This window comes from Protopterus annectens, chromosome 1.part2 (assembly GCF_019279795.1).
Source record: "Protopterus annectens isolate FY-2018-M chromosome 1.part2, PAN1.0, whole genome shotgun sequence".
In the NCBI taxonomy this organism is placed as follows: Eukaryota; Metazoa; Chordata; order Ceratodontiformes; family Protopteridae; genus Protopterus; species Protopterus annectens.
This window is the reverse complement of record NC_056727.1, coordinates 183,752,101-183,759,669: the sequence shown is the minus strand read 5'-3', so window position 1 is coordinate 183,759,669 and position 7,569 is coordinate 183,752,101. Positions and strand designations below refer to the sequence as shown.

At 42.6% G+C, this 7,569-nt stretch overlaps 1 protein-coding gene across 3 annotated transcripts in view; it reads right to left on the bottom strand.

Annotated features, from left to right (window-relative positions):
* RPS6KC1 (ribosomal protein S6 kinase C1) overlaps positions 1-7,569 on the bottom strand; it is a 1,896,815-nt gene that overhangs the window by 1,752,180 nt on the left and 137,066 nt on the right. The window lies entirely within an intron of this gene.

Genomic DNA, 7,569 nt, shown 5'->3' with positions numbered 1-7,569 from the left:
GTACAAATGCGCATGACCCACGCCATTTCCTCAGTCTTTTCTTGCCCCAGATGTCAGAAGACCCTAAAAAGATAAGGCCAAACCAAAAAACAACAACACACCAAACACCCCTGTACCAAATATATGTACAATATATATATACAAAGTCAGAAAGGTACAATCCCACCCACACAACCACCCCTAAACACAGAGGGGAAGGAGGGAGATTGGACTGCAGCAATGTGGATCTTGAACATCTACATTTATGGTAGGTACAAAACTGTACTATGTTCTTCATACCACATTGCTGCAGTCCTAACACTTGGGTAGAATCCCAAAGCAGAGGTAAGGGAGGCTGGCAAATCATAAAGAAGCAGGAGCTGTCAACATGCCCTGCAAAATAGCTGTGGCAAAACCAGCCCTAGATTTAGAGTAGAGAGGAAGGTGGTAATGCTTAGAGAAAGTATGCACTGAACTCCAAGTAGCTGCCTCCAAAATATAATTAGTTGCCACCCCCCTTAGAAATGCTGTTGAAGTGGCAGTAGCCCTAGTGGAATGAGGCCTAATCCCAGCTGGAATCTCCTTGCCATGATGGGAATAACAAAATGCAATGCAAAACCCAATCCACTTAGAAATAGTTTGTTTTGACACAGGCTTGCCCTGAGAACTCAAAGCAAAAGAAACAAACAACTGCTGAGACTGCCTAAAATCCTTAGTCCTGCTTAAATAATAACGCAACTGCCTGTGTACATCTAAAGTGTGCAAAACCTTTTCCCCCTTATTTTGGGGATCTGCATAAAAAGTAGGCAAATGAATAGTTTGGTTTAAAGCCACACTAGAAACCACCTTAGGCATAAAGGAAGGATTAGTACGTAATGATACCCTATCCTTATGGAAAATCAAAAAGGCTCAACCGCCATAAGGGCCTGCAATTCAGAAACCCTTCTTGCAGAAGTAATGGCCAACAAAAAGCAGTCTTCCATGACAAGTATTTCAACTCAGCAGTAGCCGAGGCTCAAAAGGTTGTAGAGTAAGTTTCTCCAACACAAAATTGAGGTCCCAAGCAGGAGTAGGAGCTCACGTGGGGGTCTTATATTCTTTGCCCCTCTAAGAAATTGCTTGAACAAAGGATGAGAAAACAATGGTGGGTCACAATCATAGTGAGCTGAAATTGCTGCAGCATGAATCTTAATGGAAGAGAAAGACAAACCTTTGTCCAATAACTCAGTAAGATATTGAAGAGCCACACTCAAATTTGGCTCAGAAACATCCAAATCCTTTGCTGCACACCAAAATAAAAATCTCTTCCATTTTCCTGCGTACACTTTCCTTGTACTAGGCCTTCTGGCTTCCATAATCACATTCAAAACTTGTTGAGGAAGCTGAGACCTGCTATGGTTCAAAACAGAATATGCCAGGCTGTTAGATGAAGAGAGTGAAGCTTGACATTGAGTAGATGCCCGTCCTTCTGAGACAATAGGTGTGGAATCAAAGGTAAGGGCCATGGAGGCTTCCTTACCAGACTCCTCAGCAATGGGTACCAGTGCTGCCGAGGCCAATCTGGAGCTATTAAAATCATCCTTGGCTTGTCTTGTCTGACCTTTAGGAGTACCTTTGGGAGGAGAGGCAGAGGTGGAAAGGCATACACATGAAGATTTTTCCAACTGAAAGAAAGAGCATCCACTTTCCAGGCTGTGTGATGAAACCTTTTCGTGCAAAACTTTGGCAGCTGGTGGTTTAGTGGAGAAGCGAACAGATCTATGTCTGGAGTTCCCCATGACACTGTCAATGTTTGAAATACATGAAGATCCAGTTTCCACTCGTGGGGATCCATGATTTGCCTGCTTAACACATCTGCTAAGGAGTTCTGTGCTCCTGGCAGAAACCTTGCTTGAAGATTCAGTTGCAAGCTTAACGCAGTCTCCCACAAAAGCATTGCTTGCCTGCATAGAGGATAAGAATGTGTTCCCCCTTGTTTGTTGATGTACCACATGACAGTTGTGTTGTCTGTTAGAATCAACACCTGCCCTGGAAGAAGTAAATCCTTGAAAGCCAGTAATGCAAACTGGACTGCTAACATCTCCTTCATGTTGATATGTAGATGCTGCAGTCTGGCAGGCCACTTGTCTTGTATCCACTTTCCATTCAGATGAGCTCCTCAAGCTGTGTCTGAGGCATCTGTCGTTAGAATCTGACTCGCCTGGCCGGGTCACAGAGAGTCCCTTGTTTAGGTGACATTCCTGAGCCCACCACAAAAATTCCTTTGAATGCAAGGTATTATTTGATTGACAGTGTCCAAATCCTGGCAGTGCTGTGTCCATACATTTTGAGATACCATTGTAGCTTCCTCATATGCAGTTTGGCATTGGGAAGTACCAGAATACAAGATGCCATGAACCCTAAGGCTTGAAGGACTGTCCTTGCAGTCAGCCCGGACTGATGAGATAGTTGATGGAAGTAGAGAGAAAGATTCTTTGTTTGTCCGGGGTTAAAAAGGCCATCTGGGTTGCTGTATTCAGTCTCACACCCAGAAAGCACATGTCTTGAGAGGGTACTAGACTGGACTTTATTTCGTTCACAGAATACCCTAGGCATCTGAGCACTGCTATCACATATTCCAAATGCTGAAGAAGCACGTCCCTTCCTTGAGCCAGAATCAGGCAATCGTCCAAATAAGGATAGATTTGTATTCCTTTTAGCCTGAAGAAAGCTATCACTGAGCCAGAACCTTTGTGAATACTCTGGGCGCAGTAGATAAGCCAAAGGGCAATGCAGAGAACTGATAATGAGAATTCCCAGCTCAAAAACGCAGATACTTCCTGCAAATTAGTCTGATAGGAACATGAAGGTAAGCTTCCTTGAGATCCAAAGTTACCATCCAGTGATCCTTGCCCAGCAGAGGTAAAAGCTGTTGTAACGCCAACATTTTGAACTTGGGAATGTCCAGATAAGTGTTGAGGATAGACAGATCCAAAATTGGTCTCCACGTGTTCCCCTTTTTTGGTACTAGGAACAGGCGAGAATAAAATCCTAGGCCCCTTTCTGGCACAGGAACCGGCTGAATGGCCCCTATTTGGAGCAACAGAGAAATTTGCTTGTGAGCCTCTTTCCTTTGTTGAGGAGGAATGTCTGGCATGCCTTTGAAAGGAGGCAAGGTATGGAAATAAAACCTGTAACCGTGGTGAATGATATCCAATACCCATCTGTCTTGGGTAATTAAACTCCAGTTTTCTTTGAAAAGTGCCAACCTTCCTCCCAAAGGTGCTGCCAGACGAGAAGATTCTGGCAGCTGAAAAGGCAGGTCATTGGGTCTGTTTACGAAAGGACTGACCCCTGCCCTCACCAGAAGACTGAGCAGGTGAACTCCTGCTCTAGGCCTAAAAGAACCTTGAGCTCTGCCTCTACCACGTCCTAGACCTACCCCTAGACTGGGAATCATAAGCAGGATATGTCCACCCCTTGGTAGGCCAATTTCTACTAAACTTGGAGGCTGAACCTGCAAAAATCTTTAACAGTCTGCATAGACTTAGCCTTGTCTTCCATTTTCTTTAGAACTGCTTCCACAGGCGAACCAAACAACACATCAGATTGTAAAGGAGCATCTAAAATCCTTGTTTTCACATGCTCAGCTAAATTCTGATCCCTCAACCAGGCGTGCCTGCGAAGAACCGAACCAGTGGCAGCCACCCTCAAGAGGCCTGCACAGCATCAAAACCACATTGCAAAGAATGCTTACCCACCTGTTCAGAAACATGAACTAAATCCTGCAACTCTTTACACTCAATACCTTCCGCCAAAGCATCCACCTTAGACTTTAATTGTGAAAGGAGATAATTTTGGTATTTCAACATGTGAAACTGGCAATTTAAAGCTCTCATGGCCAAAGTGGAAGAAGTATACACTTTCTTTCCCCATCTATCCAAAGCCCTTGCCTCTTTATCTGGAGGAACAGGATTTTTAACAACAGAAGCCTTAACACCTTTAGGTCCCTGTGAAACAGTTTCTGGGTCTGCCCTAGGACTCTTAAAAGATACTTATGAGCTTCAGGCACCCTATAATATCTATCCGGTTTAACTGGAGCAGGAGGCAAAGAGTCAGGGTTCAGAGAAGCCTCTGCAAAAACATCCTCCACCACCTCTAGAACAGGAGGTATAGCTAAAGGCCTATGCTGGGGAAGAAACAAAAATTCCCTAAGCCTTTTCCTGAATCAGAGAAATCCTGACCTTCCCATTTAAAATGCTCCCTCATGGAATGAAGAGTCTCTGAAAATGAAAAATCCTCAGGAGGAGAAGCAGAAGGAGTAGAATCATCTACATCAGAATCAGAGTAAGGGAATACTCCTGCAAGTCTTCAGTCAAGACTCAGAAGCATCCGAACACTGCTCAAAACTCCCAAGCTCAGGTTCCACCCTAGGCCTCTTATCAGGAGGCATAGAACCTCTAATCATTGTAATCAAATCTTCTGCCATCTTAAGCATATGCTTCTAGGTACAGACCCTGAAGAAGTAGGGGTAACACCTGAAACAAAACCTGGCCTGCCCTGGGAGAAGCCTTGGAAACAGCAGGGAGGGCCTAACCACCTTAGGAAGGCAGGGAAGAACAGCTACCTGAGAAGCCCCTTCCGCCTGGCCTACCTCCTGAGAGGTCACATCTTGCAGTAATAAAGTCTCTCCCTGGGATTCCAAAGAAATTTCTGGCTGAACCCCTGGCTCCACCGAGCCCTCTAAAGAACCGGCGTCCGCACGGACGGTTCTTCCAGCCTAGGCTTTGCTGTTTTGTCCTTGCGCTTTTTGACGAAGCGGAGTTGGAGCATCCGGCGGCATTTTATAATTACACCGCTTCCCAAAAACTAACCTGGCACAATCTAATCTTCTCTTTATAGTGCTTTGTTAAATCTAGCACAAGAGCGACAGCCAACAACGCCGTGCTCAGGCCCTAAGCAAGGTATACACAAGGTATGGTAATCCCTATGAGGTATCTGTTTCCCACAAGAAATACAGTTATTCACTTTTTCTGACATCCGGTAAAATACTGAGGCAAGAAAAACCAAAATATTCCCAACGGGTACTTAGCCAACTTGATTCGGTCTGAAACTCCGACTTCGGAAAATCTCAGAACGCCAACCTGCACTTGCAAAACTGCTTCTGCATCGGACCATGCGGCAAAAGACTGAGAAATGACGCCGGTCATGCGATTTGTACCCTGACGTCCTGACGTCAGACTAATGCGCCTTGACCGACGTCAGCCTTATACTTTGGTATTCGGGCCGACTGGGACAGCGGACTACCCAAGTGTTAGGACTGCAGCAATGTGGTATGAAGAACATCTGGCAGTTCAAAGCTCTCATTGCTAAAGTAGAAGAGGTATACACCTTCTTACCCCATCTATCCAAAGCTCTAGCTTCCTTATCCAGAGGAACCGGATTCTTAACAACAGAGGCTCTAACACCCTTAGGCCCCTGACTAATAGTTTCTGGGTCCGCCCTAGGACTCTTATACAGATATTTATGAGCCTCAGGCACCCTGTAATACCTGTCCGGTTTAACTGGGGCAGGAGGCACAGAATCTGGATTAAGGGAAGCTTCCGAGAAAACATCTGAAACAACATCCAAAACCGGAGGTATAGCTAAGGGTCTATGCTGTGGTAAAAACAAGAACTCCCTAAGCCTCTTCCGGGAATCAGAGAAATCCTGTCCCTCCCACTTAAAATGCTCCCTCATGGAATGCAGAGTTTCTGAAAATGAAAAATCCTCTGGAGGAGAAGCAGAAGGAGTGGAATCCTCTGCATCAGAATCAGAATAAGGAGGAAAATCTTGAATGTCCTCAGTAGAAGACTCTGAATCATCTGAGGCCTGCTCCAAACTTTCCAACTCTGGCTCCATCCTGGGCCTCTTATCAGGAGGGGGCATAGAACCTCTAATTAAAGTAATCAAATACAGAAAACTCTATAAAAAGGTAATGTGGTAATTCGTAGTAGTATGCACCCCCCGGTACATGCATAAGAATGTCCTTAGGGGACAGTTCTACAGATATCCTAGACTTAATGCAGAAGATGAAAACATGCTACAATCCTTTAATGACCTGAAGAATTAATTCTTAAGCAGGGGTTACTTTGAGGATGATATTTCAACAGCTGAGGGAGAGAGCCTACAACATGGAAATGATGCTGCTAAACTCTACTTTTCAAATTTGAATAAGATTGTTAATAACTCAATCTGATAAAGGGAATAACATGAGAATGAATATTACTTATTCTAGTGACATCCATTTGGTATGTGATGTAATTAGGAGACGTGCATATTTTGATCACTGATGACAGATACAATGGCCTTTTAGGAGGTGTACCTCAGTTTTGCTTTAAAGTAATTGTTCTTTGAACAAACTATTATGTTATAAAACACCTGGTAAGAATGGTTACAAATCTGAGAGAGTAGGCACACATCCTTGTAGATCACGTAATATTTGTGTGTACATAAATAGCAGTGCTAATCATATAGAATCAGTTACTAAACAAGTATACTATTTTAATTTGTATACCGACTGTAGGAGTAATAACAGTATACTTGGTAGAATGCAAAGTGTGCGGATGTTTTTATGTAGGTAAGACGAATCACGATTGAAAGATCGTATACATGAACATGTACACGATATTAGGAGACAGGATACAAGAAGTGCTCTTTCTAAACATGTATTGGCTACTAATACTAATCATTCATTCATTTCAGTTTTTAGTTTTAGATCTGTTAAGGGTTAATATCAGGGGTGGAAATGTTAAAACTAAGCCTGAATGCTTAGAGGTAAAACTCGAACTACAAGCTGATAGGGACAGTGAACTAAATGAATCTGTCTCTTTAAAACCAATAATTAGATAACAAGGATAACAAGCTGAATTTTAAGTTGTAAACTTTGTATTTAAGTACTCAATGAACAGTTACATTTTAGATCTGAAGAAGCCTGGCTGTGGGAGTGAAAGCCCTCATCTATTTTATTTGGTTTGTGTTCACTCTGAATAAATTCTTTTTACGTTCTGCTTTGTCTGCTGGTTGTTATGTTTTATCCATCTTTCATACCTAGCCTGAGTGGAATTTCACACCTCCTAACACTTGAAGACTTCTTCCAGGACAGTCTTCACCTGAGCTAATATTCTGAGAATGCACTTTTTCAACCTAGTTGCCAACAAATGCCTATATCTCAAAAATGATAAAAGTTAAACAAAAATTTAAACTAGTACAGTTACTCAGCACACAATCCTCTTTACAGCAATATTAACAAGTTATCCATTCATAATAATAATTTTATTTTGAACAAGCAGTTAGATAATGCATACATTTACTTTTTAAAACTACGCAAACAAGTATTATTTTTGCCACCATGCTAGACCTCTACTATGTTTTTGACTTTTGTTTGGTAGATGTGACCTTTATTTGGTTGCAAAGTAGATTTGTAGATGGCAGTCTATTTCTGAGATATATGCATAATTATGAATGGTATACATATCTGAAACAGACAAATAAATGTAAATGTCTGCCGCATAGTGCTGTTTAGCCATCAACTATCACTGCAAAGTTTTTTAAGCATGGAATACACTTTCA